Source organism: Neofelis nebulosa, chromosome 1, assembly GCF_028018385.1.
Source record: "Neofelis nebulosa isolate mNeoNeb1 chromosome 1, mNeoNeb1.pri, whole genome shotgun sequence".
Taxonomy (NCBI): domain Eukaryota; kingdom Metazoa; phylum Chordata; class Mammalia; order Carnivora; family Felidae; genus Neofelis; species Neofelis nebulosa.
The window spans coordinates 123,335,905-123,356,211 of NC_080782.1; the positions used below are offsets into that span (position 1 = coordinate 123,335,905).

General features: G+C 36.9%; 3 protein-coding genes across 11 annotated transcripts in view; all 3 read right to left on the reverse strand.

The window, feature by feature from the left end:
• LOC131514297 (protocadherin alpha-C2) overlaps positions 1-20,307 on the reverse strand; it is a 193,215-nt gene that overhangs the window by 49,887 nt on the left and 123,021 nt on the right. The gene's annotated exons all lie outside the window — the stretch shown is intronic.
• LOC131514355 (protocadherin alpha-1-like) overlaps positions 1-20,307 on the reverse strand; it is a 169,278-nt gene that overhangs the window by 16,956 nt on the left and 132,015 nt on the right.
• Positions 1-20,307, reverse strand: part of LOC131514361 (protocadherin alpha-7-like) — a 127,795-nt gene that overhangs the window by 16,946 nt on the left and 90,542 nt on the right.

Genomic DNA, 20,307 nt, shown 5'->3' on the forward strand with positions numbered 1-20,307 from the left:
GAAATTTTCTTTGTTCCTTCATGAGTGGTTTAAAATATTTCTTTAATAGATGACAATGTCTTCAAGAGCCTGCAAAACCATTACATCAAGAGCGTTACTCTTCATCTCCCCAGCCCGGCTGGAATTCGGATGCCATTAATGCTTTGCAGTGAAAAATCTGCTGTTATTAGGCAAAATGTGGGAGTCTGGCATTTGTCTTAACAACAGCCAGCAGTTTCGATGGCTGCAGCTCACCTTCCATAAATATGAGGCTCCTTTACACCTCTGGGGCTCCTTTCCCCTAAGACTCAATCTTGTATTGCTACAGAGATAACAAAAAGACAACCAATTTTCTCTCCAGTGAACAAAAAGGCAAATGGATCAGAGGAAGCATCTCCATGCTGTGTCACTGCCTCTGCTTCTCTGTTCCAGATATCCACTCTTCCCAGGCCCTCTCATCTCTTCCACAGAAATTTAAAATCCATTGTTAAATGCCTCGAGGGGTGCCTCGTTGGCTCAGTCGGGTAAGCATCCGAGCATTGGGCTCAGTGCTGAGCAAGGAGCCTACTTAGGATTCTCTCTCCCAGCCCTCTCTCCCCCTCCTCCATGGGTGCGCATGTGTGCGCACTCTCTCTCTCAAAATAAACATTTTAAAAAAGAATCTCAAAAAAAAAATCCATTGTCCCACATGCAAAAAACACTCACTAAAAAGTCCTTTCCCTTTCTCATCTCCTAGCACCTTGTCACTCCTAAGATTTTCCTCTGTGGGTCATTTTCTAGCCCTGAGCTGGAACAATGCCAGAATGAGACCTGACAGTTGGTATTCTTCCTGCCTTGAGGGCATAGGTGAAGGGCCCAAGGCAACAATCCTGCCAGATTTCAAAGGCCTGGACTAGCACATCCCTCCCTTCCACCCACTAAGTGAACTTGCTGACAACACTCCATAACCTAACCAATTTTATTCCAGAGATGCTCCCAGACTCCTCCTATCACTGCTGCTTCTTATTTGTCCTCTTTGTTCCCTCAAGGGTGCAGAGTGGGAAGTAATTTCCATCACATTCTATTCCTGTCTCCTTTCTTAGGTCTCTCACTTCTCCCTCTCTGTCTGCTTCCTCCCCAAATGTCCCTACAATAATTCTATCTCTGTTTGCTGTGGTAATTTGATCTCAGAAAGCCTTAAACTCTCAAGTGCATGAGTTGTAGGCCTGGCCTATGTCTTCACCCATTACTTATTTCTGAAAATAAATGGCTTCTAAGTGGAGTCAAGTTATAAGTTGTCAGGAGGAGTGACCTTTTCTTCTCTCATCTCCTCCCAGGCTCTGACAGTCACTGCCACCTTTGCCCACAGCTCAGAAACCTGGCCACTGGGTATTGACCATGCATGGATCTGTGCCCCTAAAAAGATCAAAGGCACTTAAGGAAGAGATTAAAATGACAAAGTCTTGGTGAAGTTTTTAATGGAAGCCCCCAAGTGTCACATCTCTAGAGAAAAAAAAAAAACACAAAAAAAACGGGGCTTGCCTTTTAGCAATTTTGTCATCTTTCAGCAAGGACACCTGCCAGGTTGTCCATTTTGATGTGTCAGGATCATAAGCTTCAACTAGTATTTACTCCCTCAGTGATTGGGAAGGCAAACAGAAAACCAACACAAATCAGACACCTTTTCAAAGACATTGTACCAAAGAGATTGTACTATATATTTCTTAAAGTTTATTTATTTATTTTGAGAGACAGTGTGCATGTGAATGGGGGAGGGGCAGAGAGAAGAGAAGAGAGAGAGAATCCCAAGCAGGTTCTACGCTGTCAGCATGGAGCCAGACACGGGGCTCTATCTCATGAACTGTGAGATCATAACCTGAGCCTAAATCAAGAGCCTGCTGGTCAACCAACTAAGCCACCCAGGCACCCCATTGACTGTACTATGATATTACAATAATTTTGTTCCACACACTATTGTACTTAGCCTCTTGCCAACCTTTTAAAAATTGGCTTTCCAACCTTTTAAAAATTGCCAGCCTTCCTACTTGGTGGAATGAGATTGCTTACATTGCTGGCAAGTGTCCTGTCTAGAAATATGAATATTAATGCCTTGACCACTCCTTCTCTCACTATACACTCCTTTCCTTGGAACTTTAAGAACCCCTATTAAAAAGCAGAATAACACAATGTTTAGGAACACAGAGTTTGGAGTCATTCACACCCTTGCCAATGACTGTATGGCCATGGACATGCACTGAAACCCAAGCTTCAGTTCACTCATTTTAATCAGGGAAGACACAATATTAAGTAAAACTCACAGGTAGTTATGATTATATGGGATGATATATATAAAGCAATTTGCATAGTGACTGACAAGTATAACTATTATTACTAAAATGCAACAATTTATTATCAAATAATACCTTAGTTGAAGTCTATATATAGCCCTTTAGGTATCAAACACAGGTGAGTATCTGAAACTATGCCAGATAGGAAGACAGTGATGAAGCTGAGTGAGCTCCAAAGTTAAGTTTTCCAATTACTTCTAGAGATTATCCTGTATTTTGAAAACAAAAACCACTCCCATTTTATATCACCAAGGAAAAGGGACTTCTGTCATGAGAATTCCTCCACGGGATTTACTTCCTCACAAGAGAGAGATTCACCTTTTTAGGATACGTGAAAATACTTTAGCAACAGGGTACGAAAGAGTTCCTAAGCATGCTGTAATCTTCAGCACCCAGTATAGTGCTTGGCACAGAGGCACTTAATTAATGTTTTTTGAACAGAACTAAATTTACAACTTGTGCAATTCTCTCAGATAGAAATAGCTTCTTCTTTTTTCTCCCCCTAAGTCTTATATACGTTCCAAAAATCCATCTTAAAACTCACCTAATCCATAAAACATTGTCTATTCTAATCACAATGGCCTTTCCCCCCCTTTCACAGTCTACCACATATTTCTGAATGCTGACATGTGTCATTCTTTAATTCATCCAAAGGCTTTAGTAGCATTTCTTTACCTGAATTAGAAGCAACCTGCAAATAGAAGCCATGCCTTCTATTTCTGTGTATTCTTCACAGTGTGGGAGACCTTATAAACTCACAATAAATGATGATTGTGTAATTTTCTTCAGATCCTTTTTTAGCAAATTCAAGAGTTGCTACAATTCAGGCTTGTCCTCTTTGTTGTATATGAACAGGCCATTTCTAATGGATAGAGGGCTCAAGAGTCTGAAATGACCTTACTATAGATTTCTTCCTTTAATATTTGAAATACAAGTATTTCAAACCTGGAGAACTGAATCCCACTAATAAAGTTGCTGTACTTTAAAAAAGGCTCTGCCCAAAAGTATTATGTTATTGCTTTTTCTACTTTGTATTGTAATTATAACTTATAAAGTACAGGTATTTGCTGCTTATATAACCAACAAGAAAAGTGACATGATGAGAGAAGTGCCATAGTAGACATGGTTTTGTGTATCCCCTTGGTAGATAATAACTTTTAAATAGTATTCCTCAATTGTATCCCTTAATTGCATTTTTTTTTAATTTTTTTTTCAACGTTTTTTACTTATTTTTGGGACAGAGAGAGACAGAGCATGAACGGGGGAGGGGCAGAGAGAGAGAGGGAGACACAGAATCAGAAACAGGATCCAGGCTCCGAGCCATCAGCCCAGAGCCCGACGCGGGGCTCGAACTCACGGACCGCGAGATCGTGACCTGGCTGAAGTCGGACGCTTAACCGACTGCGCCACCCAGGCGCCCCATCCCTTAATTGCATTTGTAAAATACATCCATCGTGAGGTCATTGGGCACAAGAGCAAAACCAATCACAACACAACTGAATTAGGCCTATTAAGAAAAATATTGGCACTCAGTGAACTCTCCTAATTCACATAAATTTTCCCTTTATTATTGCATCATTACAAATAATTTTACTTTGAAATGATTAGAACCAAACCATCTGGAGTCTTCTGGCCATAGGTCAAGGGGACATAATCCATTAGTTTGATCAGGCTTTGGGCTGGCCATGATAAGAGTATCTACCAGGGTGTCTGGGTGGCTCAGTCTCTTCAGCGTCTGACTTCAGCTCAGGTCATGATCTCACAGTTCATGGGTTCGAGCCCTGGGTCAGGCTCTGCTGACAGCTCAGAGCCTGGAGCCTGCTTTGGATCCTGTGTCTCCCTCTCTCTCTGCTCTTCCGCCACTCACACTCTGTCTCTCTCTCAAAAACAAATAAACATTAAAAAAAATTAAAAAAAGAATATCTGCCAAATCAGGAAGGATCTAATTTTTTAAAATAATTTCTTAAGTTTATTTATTTATTTATTTATTTTGAGAGAGAGAGAGAGTGAGGAGTTGGTTAGGAGCAAAGAGAGAGGAGAGAAAATCCCAAGTAGGCTCCACACTATCAGTGCAGAGCCAAATGCAGGGCTCAATCTCACAAACCATGAGATCATGACCTGAGCCAAAATCGAGAGTTGGATGCTTAGCCCACTGAGCCACACAGGTGCCCCAGGAAGGATCTAATTTTCATTTTTAAGATGTATATTTGTGTTGTTTCACAAACTGAGCATATATATATATATATATATATATATATATATAATTTAGAAACAGAGACCATGAACATCCCAATGTTTAGTGCAGTCCAAAGAAGTTAAACAATTTCACATTGTTATAAAGGAACAGGACTTCTGATATTTATGCATCTCCAGAAGTAAAATACTTTTCAATGTGTTTACAGCCTTCTTTACAGGTATAGCAACCAGTAGATGGGGAGATAAAAAGATTTTTCATATAACATTACAGGTATTTTTTTTTTTTCACATTCCCTTCCCTCCAGAGAGAATGCATTAACTTTTAGGGAAAGATCTCTATATTTTTAGTTTTGAGAAACAAATATAATACACTGTTGATTCTTAACTGAGGCATCTGAAAATTGCTTAGAATAAGCAAAGATACTCAAACTATCTTTGGATGAGTAACATTAAGGAGAGAGTAGGCCAAAGGATTTGGGCAGACAGTGTAATACTGACAGATAAAATCAAACTGTTCCAATTATTTTGGAGAAAGCCTAACAAAAATCATAGAATGTTAAAGGTTGGAAGATATTTACAAACTATCTCACCCAAATTCTTTATTTTTCATTGAAGGAAATGTGTAAGCAGAACTTAAACTTCAAGATCAGTGCCAGCAGTAAGTCAAATGTCTTTAACTAGATAAATGATCTTCCAGGGCAATGGAAGCACTTACAGATGTAATCAGGGAACCAAATTTCCTATTTTTAAAAAAGTGCCATTGAGCTTGATATAAATTCCTTCAAACTCTAATATCAATAAAGCGATTGTTTATGAGCATTTAGAAATGAAGGCATTCATACCAGAGACTACACTGGCTTAACTAAAAACTGATAACATCAAACCAACCACATAGACTTAAAAAAAATATTTCTCATTGGCATTTTAGATATTCAGTTGCTAGAATCTTTGATAATGGAAATGCTATAGGCACATTCTATCTGAAGTTCAAGGAGACAACTAAACAAAATCTCCCACTATATCCTTGCAGACGAAATTAAGAAAGGCTGCATAATAGAATTAAGTGATTTCATAACTGTTTGAATAACAGTACCAAAGAGTGTTAATTAATGTTAGTGTTATTAATGCTTCTGAAGGTTAATTCTGAGTCATACAGCAATCCCCCACTGGTCTTATCCCATTCCATATTTTATCAATGACTCAAGACAAGGAAGCATCAAGTGTCCAGGCCAATCCAGCAAGAAATTGAGCTCTCTGGAATGAGAACAACTGCTTAGGTTAAGCCATGTTTCTAATTCACTAAAATTAATACCAATATCCTATTTGAGATTCAATACACGCCAGAAATTCCTAAGTTTGTATTTAAGCTAATTTCTGCTAGCATTAAAATCTGTTCCAAGTTTCCATTCATCACTTGGGGCCTCTTATTTTAATAGAAAACCTAATCTGGCCCTGTTTCTTCTCTGTAATTCTTGGGATTTTAGCCATAGAATAAAATAAGATGGGAATCTGGCACTAAAGAACATCTTTGTTCCCAAGTGGGTTTTAGCCAAAGCATTCATTGATTTGGATATTTTTTTTTTCTTTCTCAAAAATAAAAAAAATTTACATATTGTTGAGGTTCCTTGGATTTAACTGTTTTCTAAGATATGACTTAAGCTCAGTCTAAATAAAGGCCATAGTTTGCTTGCTCTTTGGACAAAACAAAACTATACCTCTCAGATACTTCTCAAAAGTATCTGTTTATATATTCAGAGTATGAAGTGATTGTTGACTTTTTGGGTCCCTCTTTCCTCCTGATGCCTTAGCACTTGAGAGTTACTATTTCTATACATATTATAGAATTTCTATACATATTATAGAATTTCTATACACATTATTCCTATACATATTATCTCATTTAATCCTCACAAGAGCACAATGAGTATTGATGAAGATAATGGCTCAGAATCTCCAGGAAACTTTTTTCCATGCCTCTGTTTCTTGAGATTCTACTATGACATCTGACCACTACACATGCATTCCTGATTAAGAATTGTATTATCTGGTCTCAAGAGCTATTAATTTCAAAGTATTTCATATGGGATCCTATTCAATTATTTCCATAACTACAAATTTCTTTTTCTTTTAGAGACTTCTATTGGATCATCTGAATTTTTTTTAATGGCTGGCCTTATTAGCAAAATTGTGATAAAAATAAATTTGTATTTCATATCCCAATCTTTTCTTTCAGTATCATCATCCCACCTACAATTTTCTTACAAATGGGGTTTTATAAATGACTTGGACTTTTCTGAATTAAATGCCACTCATGTATTCCTTGTGGTAGATTTTGTTACATAATTCCTTCAGCAGTTATGTGTACACAACACGTTATAAGGTGGATAAAATATAAATCCCCTAAATTAGCTAAGTTAGGATGTACTGTATTTCTGTGAATATTAAAAGATCCTTTAAAGCATTTTGATGAGAATTAAGGTTATCTAAAAAAAACTTTATCAAAGCTCCTTTTATTAAAGTTATTTAGAAAAGACTTATAGATTCTTGAATTTTGTGGTAACCTCAGAATTTTTTTACTTTTAGGTAGTAGGATCTAGGATTAAATTCCACTAGCAATTACAGACCCACCGCCCACTTCAAGGTTTTTAATCACATTATATGCTGAGATCATGCACCTAGGCAGGGCCGCCTTCTAGCACTCCTGCTTGAAGTAAAACCAGACTCTGTGATTCAAGATCTAGCTCTACCGTTTACTAATTATGTGTCCTTGGAAAAGTTGTTTAATTTCCCTAAAACTCAGCTTAGTAATATATGGAAAACATAGTACTTACTACAAATGTTGATTGAGATGAAGCATGTAAAAAATCAGTATATAAATTCCTAGTGATTATTAGCAAAAAAAAAAAAAAAAAAAAAAGAAGGGGGCAGCATAGGGATAGAAGTCTCATGAAATTATCCAAATAACCTGAGGAGAAAGGAAGGACAAGTCAAAAAAGAATTGGAAAATCCAAGCTTCTGCATTCTCTCTCTTTTTTAATATCACAAGCAAAAAGTATATACTCTACCTAACTGACAGAATTAGGTAGAGAGAAGGAAAATGTAGTACTGCTTCTATTCATACAGCACCTCCGAACTAATAGTCTCAAAAATCTTAAAATCATTTAACTTGATGCATCTACAACCTGAAGTTGGTTGATGCCAACTTCAGCTTTTCAGCACTGAATAGGAAAAAAATATACACAAAACTTCCCAATCAACACTTTACCTGTGACTTTTCTTTATTTAACTCTATTGGACAATTCTCTAACAAATCCATTGAACCAAAGGCGATGGAGTGGTAACTTCAACAAAGATATAGAACTGAGGCATAGAATGGTTCAATAATTCACTAGAAATACAGAGTTGATTTCAAGCAGATCTCAGTAAAAATCTCACTTTCTCTCTTTCCAATTCAGTGTTACATCTATTATAACAGAGTTGTCACCCTAGGATTTTCAATATCCTTTACAATTAAAATTTCATCATAGCTTCCCATGATTAGTTATCTATGGTATTCTTAAGCTGGACTAGTATTCTTTTGGTCCAATTATCATAAGCTCATTTAAAATCTCAGCTGTACAAAGGAAACAACCAACAAAACTAAAAGGCAACCAACGGAATGGGAAAAGATATTTGCAAATGACACATCGGACAAAGGGCTAGTATCCAAAATCTATAAAGAGCTCATCAAACTCCACACCCGAAAAACAAATAACCCAGTGAAGAAATGGGCAGAAAACATGAATAGACACTTCTCTAAAGAAGACATCCGGATGGCCAACAGGCACATGAAAAGATGTTCAACGTCGCTCCTCATCAGGGAAATACAAATCAAAACCACACTCAGATACCACCTCACGCCAGTCAGAGTGGCCAAAATGAACAAATCAGGAGACTATAGATGCTGGAGAGGATGTGGAGAGACGGGAACCCTCTTGCACTGTTGGTGGGAATGCAAATTGGTGCAGCCGCTCTGGAAAGCAGTGTGGAGGTTCCTCAGAAAATTAAAAATAGACCTACCCTATGACCCAGCAATAGCACTGCTAGGAATTTATCCAAGGGATACAGGAGTACTGATGCATAGGGGCACTTGTACCCCAATGTTTATAGCAGCACTCTCAACAATAGCCAAATTATGGAAAGAGCCTAAATGTCCATCAACTGATGAATGGATAAAGAAATTGTGGTTTATATACACAATGGAATACTACGTGGCAATGAGAAAAAATGAAATATGGCCTTTTGTAGCAACGTGGATGGAACTGGAGAGTGTGATGCTAAGTGAAATAAGCCATACAGAGAAAGACAGATACCATATGGTTTCACTCTTATGTGGATCCTGAGAAACGTAACAGAAACCCATGGGGGAGGGGAAGGGAAAAAAAAAAAAAAAAAGAGGTTAGAGTGGGAGAGAGCCAAAGCATAAGAGACTGTTAAAAACTGAGAACAAACTGAGGGTTGATGGGGGGTGGGAGGGAGGGCAGGGTGGGTGATGGGTATTGAGGAGGGCACCTTTTGGGATGAGCACTGGGTGTTGTATGGAAACCAATTTGACAGTAAATTTCATATATTAAAAAATAAAAAAAAATAAAAAAAAATAAACCAGCAAAAAAAAAAAATCATTAAAAAAAATAAAATAAATAAAATAAAATCTCAGCTGTATATGAAACATTCATTGGTTCATAAATCAATATATACATAGGATATATTGCACAGCTATTCCTCCTAGGATATGTGGATTTAGTGCTCCTTAAGCTAGCAGAAGTTGAGAAATAAAGGAGATTTTAAAATTACAAAAAGTCATTCTTTCCAAGGGTCAATAATGATATGTTAAGAAAGTAGCAAGCATCCTAATAAAGTCAGGCTGTGATTTACTGGGTACAAGGATGAATACTGCATCTCTGGATGAAAAAGCCAGTTATAATTCTGAGAACTTGGCAATTGTAGGTTTCAGACAAGCCCAGAAAATTATCATTAATCATTTCCTAATCTTACTTCCCCATGGGCCAATATATTTTGAAAAAAAATTATGAAGGGATTCAATGGTAGTAAACAGGAAATGCCAACTTGGAAATGCAGGAAATAATAAATCACATTTTTCTCCATATAAGTATTCTAAAACTCTTGTATGTTGGTCTAATTAAGCAAGATTTAAATTCAAATTCATCAAGCATTCATAATCTAGTATGTGCCAATCTCATTAAAGAAATATTTCAATATACATCAAGATTATTGAGTCAACGTTAAAAGTGTTTGGAGTAAACCCTGTAGGCAAGCAGAAACTTTGTAATTCTCCAACAAACCCTCATTCATCATTTATCTTAAAGGCAGAAAAATTTGAATGTCTAGATATAGATATTTCTTTTCTTCCCTGATTTACATAAGTTTAGTGGCTCTCAAGTTTTAGCATCCATGAGAATTTCTTTGTAAGGTGGTACCAATACAACCAGGAAAATTTTACTTGTTAAAATGTATGTGATTTTCAAGCTTACTATTACTTAAAGATAATATTCACCATACATATTTATTTTGGAACCTAACCCTTGAGAAATATGTGCATTGTATTTCCATTTATTTTTAGCTTATGTCTATTCTTTTAAAAATTTTTAAATCTCAGAATTTGTAAAGAAAAAAATGCTTTCAGTTAGGGTGTAAGAATTGTTTGTTTTGTTTTGTTTTTTAGACAGAGTTGGGAGAGAGCATGTGCAAGCAAGCTGGGGAGAGGAGCAGAGGGGGGCAGAGAGAGAGAGAGAGAGAGAGAGAGAGAGAGAGAGAGAACACCCTAAGCAGGCTCCATGCTCAGTGCAGAGCTTGACATGAAGCTTTATCTCATGACCCTGGGATCATGACCTGACCCAAAATCAAGCGTCAGATGCCCAACCCACTGGGCCACTCAGGTGCCCCAAATTAGGGTGTAAGAATTTTAATTGCAGAAGTCAGAACAAAACAAACTCACTGTATTCTTTTTTAAGTTTATTTATTTATTTTGAGAGAGACAGACTGAGACTGAGAGACGGCCAGAGAGAGAGAGAGAAGAAGAATCCATGCTGTTAGTGTAGAGCCAAACGCAGGGCTCAAACTCATGAACTGTGAGATCATGACCTAAGCCTAATTCGAGAGTCGGATGCTTAACCAACTGAGCCACCCAGGTGTCCCTTCATTTTTTTATAACTTTAAAAAATTATTTTAGAGAGAGAGTGTGTGTGCATAAAAGGGGGAGAGGGGCACAGGGGGAGAGAGAGAATCTTAAGCAGGCTCCACGCTCAGTGTGGAGCCCAACACAGGGCTCGATCCCAGAACCCTGGGATTATGACCTAAGCTAAAATCAAAAATCAGATGCTCAATGGACTGAGTCACCCAGGCACCCCATTTATTTTTATTAAAAGAAAACACGTCCACTTTCAGATGCTGGGGAACTTTTCATTCATTCAACATTTATTGAACATTAACTTTGTGACAAGGACTGAAGTAGATATTTAACCTGTGTAGCACTCTCCTGGTACCTCTCATGTATAGTTTTAATTTATATATTAAATTAGAGCTAGGTGTGTACATATCTTCCCAGTTCAACATGCTTAAGGGACAGAGTTTACTCATTCATGCTACAAATATTGATTGAATGACTATTATGTGTCAGACATTCTTCTGGATGCTGGAGGAACCATTGCAAAAGAAATAGACATGATACTGATCATGGAGTAGTGCAATAAGGGAAGAGGATGATAAACAAATAGGCAAAAAGTGAAAAAGACATAAAAGAAACAATCAAGAAATTATGATAAAGGATACCTGAAGGAAATATACTAAGATATGGATATCAGGAAAGGCCTTTCTGAGGAGGTAACATTTAAAAATTGTGACCACAGGGGCACCTGGGTGGCTTAGTCCGTTAAGCGTCCAACTTTGGCTCAGGTCATGATCTCACAGTTTGTGAGTTCGAGCCCCGCGTCTGGCTCTGTGCTGACAGCTCGGAGCCTGGAGCCTGCTTCAGATTCTGTGTCTCCCTCTCTCTCTGCCCCTCCCCCACACACACTCTGTCTCTGTCTCTCACTCTCAAAAATAAACACTAAAAAAATTAAAAAAAAAATTGTGACCAGAAGGATGAGAAGAGGCCAGCCATGCAAAGACTAGAAGGGACAGCATTTCCTGCTGGGGGAACAGCAAGTGTGAAAACACTAGAGTAGAAAAAGTGAGTCACACCTGAGGATTATGGTTGAAGCATAGGAAGCAATGGAAGAGTGGTATAAGATGGATGGGAAACCACCAGGGTGGGATCTTATAGTCTTGTATGTTACCATAAAGGGTTTGGATTTTATTTCATTTATTCCAAGGTAGTACACTATTTTAGGTTTCAATCAGGTGCATAAGATGACCCACTGCATATATTTAAAAATATTACCATAATTGCTATATGGAGAACGATCTATAGTGAGCAGGGGTCGGGGTAAGGGTGCAGGAAAACCAGTTAGAAGGCTATTACATGCATCCAGGGGAGGTAAGATGGTGATGTAGACCAAGATAATGGCTGTCAGTTGAAGATGGACACCTGTAAACTGAGTTTCAGAGGTAGAATTTGTAGGACTGATTAATTAAAGAGAAATGACAAGCTACCCTCTAGAGAGGGAGCTGTCAAGAACTGACTCCCCAGCTTCTGGCATGAAGAACTGAGTGGACAGTGGAATCAGATTCTAAAAAGGCTTTGGGAAGAGATGGTCTGAGCAGGTCTACAAATCAAGGGTTCAATTTTAGACATGGGTGAATTGCCTGTGAGAAAGCCAAGCAGAGATGTTAGGCAATCAGATACAAGAGTTCAGAACTCAGCAGAAGGGTCTGGGCTGAAAAATTTTAAATCACTAATGAATAAATATTTTCTGAATGAATGTAGACACTGGGTAAAGTGGCAGAGTTATCCTTTACCCTTTAATAGTTGCTTTCTGGAGTGCGTGGGTGGCTCAGTCAGTTAACCATCCAACTTTGGCTCAGGTCATGATCTCCCAGCTCATGAGTTTGAGCCCCGCATGGGACTCTGAGCTGACAGCTCAGTGCCTGGAGCCTGCTTCAGATTCTGTCTCTCCCTCTCTCTCTGGCCTTCCCCTGTTTGCACTCTCTCTCTCTCTCTCAAAAATAAACATTTAAAAAATTTAATAGTTGCTTCCTTTACTGGCCTTACTCTTCTACTGCATCGATACTCCTCATTTCTATATATATGACCCTTCCTGAAATACTTACACAATTGCACAGAACACCTACCCAAGGCAAAGGGTACTTGGTGTTCTACATATTCTTAGAAGTAACTAATGAAAGAAAAATCATATAGGTACCATTAACCAGTAAAAGTACAGCTTATGCTGCTGTAAAAAAAAAAAGTTGCTATTACACACATATGTGTGTTTTGAATAAGTGAATACAATATATCCATATATTTTAGGTTTTTTACAAGACATAAATTTTGGTGATAATTCCTAGATGACTTATTTTTATTTTTTTATTGGTCTTCTATTTGTTTAATTTAGGTTCAATAATACGTGTCCTTGTACAAAATTTAATTCATCCAGAATTGTAAAAAGCAAAAAAAAAAAAAAAAAAAAGGGGGAAAGTCCTTTCAAATCCCTTTCTCCAATAGATTACACTTCTAACAGATAATTGTATGTCACTCCAGGATTTTACTGATACACATGTAAATATGCACATATATATTTTACCAAAATGTAACTGTATTCTATGCACTATCATGAAACTTCACTTTTTTATTTTTACTTAACATATATGATGGATATCCTTCCATGTCAGTGCCTATAATTCTGTTTCATTCTTAGTAACAGCTACATAATATGAATGGTATGAATATTTCATAATTTATTTTTACTCCATGATTGAATATTTAGGTGCACTTCTGAAAGTATGTGCATGTAAATGCCTCTGTGTTTATTCTGAGATGTGCTTAGTTAAAAGGATGCGCATTTAATTTTTAGTTAGACAGGCCACACTGCCTCCCCAAACTTTTGTGCCAATTTATACTCTCAGTCAATGTAAACAAGCCAATTCATTTACTTCTGATTTGTCTCCAAAAATCTTAGTTCATAATGTAGTAAAGAAACACAGAATCATGTTCACAGCAATATTTCATTTTCCTTAATAGAAAGGTCTCATATTATAATGTATTTCATATGACTCTCATAAGTACCTAAATGCTCACTGAAAAAGTCAACTTACTTCTTTAAATTTATTTTACTTAAATGGACTGGTTTCATCACAGTATTTTATATCATCTTTACCCTATATCCAACAGGGTTAAATCTTGCTCCTTTAAGAACAGATATTTCTTGATACCTCACTCTTTAGCCAAAGATTAAGAAATTAATATATTTAATTCTTAGATAAATGTGAGATTTAGCTGAATCTAGTATAGCTATGTAAGCTCACAACAGGTCTTTCAGAGACAAATTCATAAAGCAATTCTTTGAGAGCTCTTGAGAATAAGCAAAAGTAGGCAGATTTGAGGGGAAGTAGAACGGAGTCAAAATTTGGAGAAAGGGATTAGCATGGATGGAGTGAGTTTCCTGTTTTTGTTGCTTTGGCATGAAGACAGGTCATGGTTATGGCATAGCGCGAGGAAGCTAAAGCTCCAATAGATAGCCCTCAGCTTCTCATGCATGAGGAACAAGAGGAAGAAGCCAGTAGCGACTAGCAAGCAGGGTGGTGGAGGGGAAGGATATTTGAGTAAAGAAGTCCAAAAAAAGGAATCTTTAAATTCTGTACTTGAATTCTTCCCACATCTCTACAGATCCCTGAACCACATATATAGAAAGCTAAGGCTAAAGCTAAACAAATTAAACTAAAATTTGAATGACTGCCTATCATAAGCAAGAGAGAAATTATATTTTTAGTCCAACAAAGTTTATCCTCTACTAAAACTAAAACATTAACACCCTTCAGAGGAATATAACAGAATGCAGTCTCTACAAGAAAACATTTATAGTACCCAGGACACAATTCAAAATTTCTTAGCATATAAGGAAGAAGGAGGGGCGCCTGGGTGGCTCAGTCAGTTAGTTGAGCATCTGACTTTGGCTCAAGTCATGATCTCAGGGTTCATGAGTTTAAACTCCATGTTGGGCTTCTGCTCTGAACACAGAGCCTGTTTTAGATGGATCCTCTGTACTCCTCTCTCTGCCCCTCCCCTACTTGCTCTTTCTCTCTCTCTAAATAAATAAACATGAAAAAAATAAGGAATTCTCAAAATTATGCATTCTCAAGGGTAAAGATCATTTAGAGGCCAAACCTGAGATGATGCACATAATGGAGCTAGTAGACCAGGACTTTAAAGTAGCTACTATATGTAATAAGGTAAAGGAAAACATGTTGGCAATGAATGGGAAGAAAGTACATCTTAGCAGAGAAATAGAAAATATAAAAAAGAGCCAAGTGGAAAATTTACTACTAAAAATTCACTGGGTGAGCCTAATAGAAGAATGGAAATAACAAAGGTAAAACTCAGTGAACCTGAAAATAGAGCAATAGAAATGATCAAATATGAATTAAGAGAGAGAAAAAGAATTGAAATAAAATAAACAAAGTCTCAGACACCTTTGGGACAATATAGGAATAGGAAGAATGAATATTATTAAAAGAACAAACTTTAACCCAGATGATGAAACCAGACAATATCAAAAAGTCTCATATGTAGGTAGTTGGAGTCCAGAGAGGAGAGAGAAGAGAACCAAAAAATATTTGAGGAGATAAGAACCAAATTTTTTCCAAATTTGATGAAAAACATAAATTTACAGATTCAGTAAGCTCAGCCAATCTCAAACAGGATAAATATGAAAAGTACGTTAAAAGTTCAGAGTCAAACTTCTAAACCAAAGATAAGTAAAAAACCTTGAAAAATCAGTGCCCCTCACTCCCCAAAAGGAGAAACAACAACCATATTACAAAAAGGGAACAATGACTTGAATAGCTATAGACTTCTCATCAGAAATCATGGAGGCTAGGCGCTCCAGGCTGGTTCCATCAGTTAAGCCTCCAATTCTAGTTCTCTACCTGGGTCATGATCTCAAGGTTTGTGGGACCGAGCCCTACCTTGGGCTCTGCGCTATAAGCACAGAGCCTCTCTCCCCTTTCTCTCTGCCCCTCCTCTGCTCATGTGCACTTCCTCTCTTTCTCTCAAAATAAAGAAATAAGTGTAAAAAAAAAAAAAAAAAAGAGGGGCTCCTGGGTGGCTCAGTCAGTCAGGTGTTTGACTTCAGCCCAGGGCATGATCTCACAGCTGGTGGGTTTGAGCCCTGCATCAGGGCTCTGTGCTGACAGCTCAGAGCCTAGAGCCTGCTTCGGATTCTGTGTCTCCCTCTCCCTTTGCCCCTCCCCCACTCACCCTCTGTCTCTCTGTCTCTCTGTCTCTCTCAAAAATAAACATTAAAAAAAAAATCATGGAGGCTGGCTGGAAGAAAATGGAATAAAATCTTTGAAATGCTATAAGAACAAAACCAGCTCAGAATTCTATATCATTCAAAAATACATGATAAATGAGTAGATTTTCAGATACAGGGAAAGGAAGAGAAATCACTTCAAGAGATATGCATTACAAGAAGTGCTAACTGAAGTTTTTTGGGTCGAAGTGAAAAGATCCTATGGGGCCACTCAGTTCTTTAGGAAAAAATTAATAGCACTGAATATGGTAAATGTTCATATAAACAGAAATGACTTTTTCCCCCTTAGTTTCTTTAAAATATATAATGAATGTTTAATGAAAAATTATAACTTTGTCTTATGGAGTTAATATTGTATGATATTTAATACAAACAAAACCTATAACATAAGCAATAGCATAGGAAGATCTGAATGGTCTAACACGGTTGCAAAGTTTCTATATCTTATGAAATGATATACTAGTAACTGTGACTACACTGGGGAAAGTTAAGAGGTATGCTATAATTCTCACAGCAACCACTAAAAAATGAAAGTAGATACAGATCTAAAAATGAAAGGATATTCTAAAGAATATTCAAGGATTCAAAAGGCAACAGATAAGGGGGAACAGAGCAATAAATAAGAGGGGACAAATAAAGACAAATGATATGTTAGAGAACACAAATTCAAACATATCAATACTTACACTAATGTTATTGGACTAACCCCTTCAATTAAAAGACAGAGATGAGCAAAATGGATAAAGGAACAAGATCCAAAAATAGTCTTTCTACAAGGGCATACTTTAGCTATTTAATTTTTTTTAAATGTTTTAAGTTTTTATTTAAATTCTAGTTAGTTAACATCCAGTATAATATTAGTTTCAGGAGTAGAATTTAGTGATTCATCACCTATATAGAACACCCAGTGCTCATCACAAGTGCCTCCTTAATACCCATCACCCATTTAGCCCATCTCCCCACCCTCAAGCAACCCTCAGTTTGTTCTTTATAGTTAAGAGTCTGTTTGCCTCTCTCTCCCTTTTTTCCCTGTGTTCATCTATGTTTTGTTTCTTAAATTCCACATGAGTGAAATCATATGGTATTTGTCTTTCTCTGACTTATTTTGCTTAGCATAATACATGCTAACTTCATCCACGTTGCTGCAAATGGCAAGATTTCATTCTTTTCTATGGTTGAGTAATATTCCATTGTGTATATATACCACATCTTTTTCATCCATTCATCAGTTAATGGACATTTGGGCTCTTTCCATAATTTGGCTCTTGTTTATGATGCTGCTATAAACATTGGGGTGCATGTGCCCCTTTGATTCAGTAGTTTTGTATTCTTTGGGTGAATACCTAGTGCAATTGCTGGGTCATAGGGTAGTTCTATTATTACTTATTTATTTGTTTTTAATCTTTATTTATTTTTGAGAGAGCAAGTGTGCACACAAGCGGAAGAGGGGCAGAGAGAGAGAGGGAGACCGAGGATTCAAAGCAGGCTCCGCACTGACAGCAGAGAGCCCAAAGTGGGTCACGAACCCACGAACTGTGAGATCATGACCTGAGCTGAAGTCAGATGCTTAACCAACTGAGCAACTCAGGCACACCCTCCCTTTTTTATGTTTATTGGTTATTTTTATTTTTAACCTTTTGAGGAAACTTCATACTGTTTTCCAGAGTGGCTGTACAGTTTCCGTGCCCACCAACAGTGTAAGAGGGTTCCCCTTTCTCTGCATTGTCACCAACATCTGTTGTTTCCTGTGTTGTTTAGTTTAGCCATTCTAACAGGTGTGAGGTGGTATCTCATTATAGTTTTGATTTGTATTTCCCTGTTGATGAGTGATGTTGAGCATATTTTCATGTATCTGTTAGCTAGTTAAGATTTTATTATTTTTAAGTAATCTCTACACCCAACATGAGGCTAGAATTTACAACATGGAGATCAGGAGTCACACACCCCACCGACTGAGCCAACCAGGCACTCTGACAAGGGCACACTTTAAATTTAAAGAAACAGAAAGTAAATGGGCAAAAAGGGATATTCCATGCAAACACTAAATATGAGACTGGAATGGCCACTTTAGTATCAGATAAAATATGCTTCAAAGAAGAAAAAAAGAATATTATCAGCAAGAGAGAGATATTTCATAATGGTAAAGGGATCAATAAATCAAGAAGTTTTTAATGATTATCAATGTGTATATATACATATGCCTTATAAAGAGCCTCAAAAATGCATGAAGCAAATATGGGTCACAATTAAAGGGAGAAAAATAATAATAAATATTTTAACACTGCTCCCTGAGCCACTGATAGAACTAGGGGGAAAAAAAACATTAAAGACAATCTGAATAATGATTTTTTATGTTTATAAATCATTACACTTGAAAACGGTAGAATATACATTTTTTTTCTTTTTTTAATGTTTATTCATTTTTGAGAGAGTGTGAGTGGAGGAGGAGCAGAGAGAGAGGAAGACAGAGGCTCCATGCTGTCAGTGCACAGCCCAATTTGGGGCTTGAACCCAAGAACTGTGAGATCATGACCTGGGCTGAAGTCAGACACTCAACTGACTGAGCCAGCCAGATGCCCATACATACATTTTTTTCAAGTGCACTTGGTACATCCACCAACACAGACTGAATGCTGGGCCACAAAATAAGCCTCAATCAATTTTAAAAGACTGAAATCATGCAGAGTATCTTCTCTGACCACAACAGAATTAAATAGAAATCAAAACCACTAGGACATCTAGAAAAATGAAAATATTTATAAGTTTGAACACATTCCTGAGTAATCAAGGGTGAAAAAATAAATCATAAAAGAAATTAGGACACATTTTCATATGAATAAAATAAAACTACAACATATCAAAATTATTTGTTTAATGCAGATAAACAGTTCTTACAGGGAAATTTATACCTTTAATTTTTTATATTAGGGAAAAAAATCTAAAATCAGTTATATACACAGAGAAAAGTAAATACAAAGTCCTAGAAGAAAGCAAATAACAAAGATAAAAGCATAAATCAAGAAAAAAAGAAAAACAATAGAGAATATATCAACAAAGCCAAAAACTAGCTCTTTGAAAAGATGAACAAAATTAATAAGTTCTTAGCTAGACTAATCAAGAAAAGAAGAAACAAAACACAAATCACCAATATCAGGAATGAAAGAATTGCTATCACTACAGATTAAACACACATTGAAAGATGAGAGAATATTAACTTTGTGCCAACAAATGTGAAAAATTAAATAAAATGGGTATTTCATTTCAAATGATTTTTATTCTCTGAAAAATACAACTTAACAAGATTAACAAAAGATGAAACACAAAAAGGTAGTGCTTCCTTTTTAAAAATATTTTTAAGTTTATTTATTTTGAGAGAGAGAATTTCATGCACATGAATGACAGAGGGGCAGAGAGAGACAGGGAGAGAGGGAATCACAAGCAGGCTCTTCACTGTCAGCACAGAGTCCGACACAGGCCTGGAACTCACGAACCGAGCAGTGAGATTGTGATCTGAGCAGAAACAGAGTCCCACGCTTAACCAACTGAGCCACACAGGAGTCCCAAGTGTTTCCATTTTTAACTGAAAAATCTATTAAAGAAACTGAATTCATTCTCAAACTTCCCAAAAAGAAAACTCCAACTACAAGAGGCTTCATTCAAAGAAGAAATTATTACAGTATTACACACCTTTCAGAAAACAGAAGGAATGAACACCTCCTAAGTCATCTTACTGGGTCAGATAATACCAAAACTTGACAAAGACAAGAAAGAAAGAAAGAAAGAAAGAAAGAAAGAAAGAAAGAAAGAAAGAAAGAAAGAAAGAAAGAAAGAAAGAAAAAGAGAAAGAGAAAGAAAGAAAGAAAGAAAGAAAGAAAGAGAAAGAAAGAAAGAAAGAAAGAAAGAAAGAAAGAAAGAAAGAAAGAAAGAGAGAGAGAGAAAGAAAGAAAGAAAGAAAGGGAGGGAAGGATGGAAAAGAAAAAAAGATGAGAAAATTACATACAAATATCTTGCATGAACACAGATGTAAAAATATTACATTAGATGTAAAACATTAACAAGTTGAATCCAGCAACATATAAAAAGATAATAATCATATCTAAGTGGTATTTACTCAAGAAATGGAATGTTGTTCCAACATTCAAAAATCAATCAATGTAAGGGTGTCTGGGTGGCTCAGTTGGTTAATCGTCCAACTTCGGCTCATGGACTCACAGCTGGTGGGTTCAAGCCCGCATCAGGCTCTGTGCTGACAGCTCAGAGCCTGGAGCCTGCTTTGGATTCTGTGTCTCCCTCTCTCTTGGCCCCTTCCCCGTTTGTGACCTCTCTTTCTCTCTGTC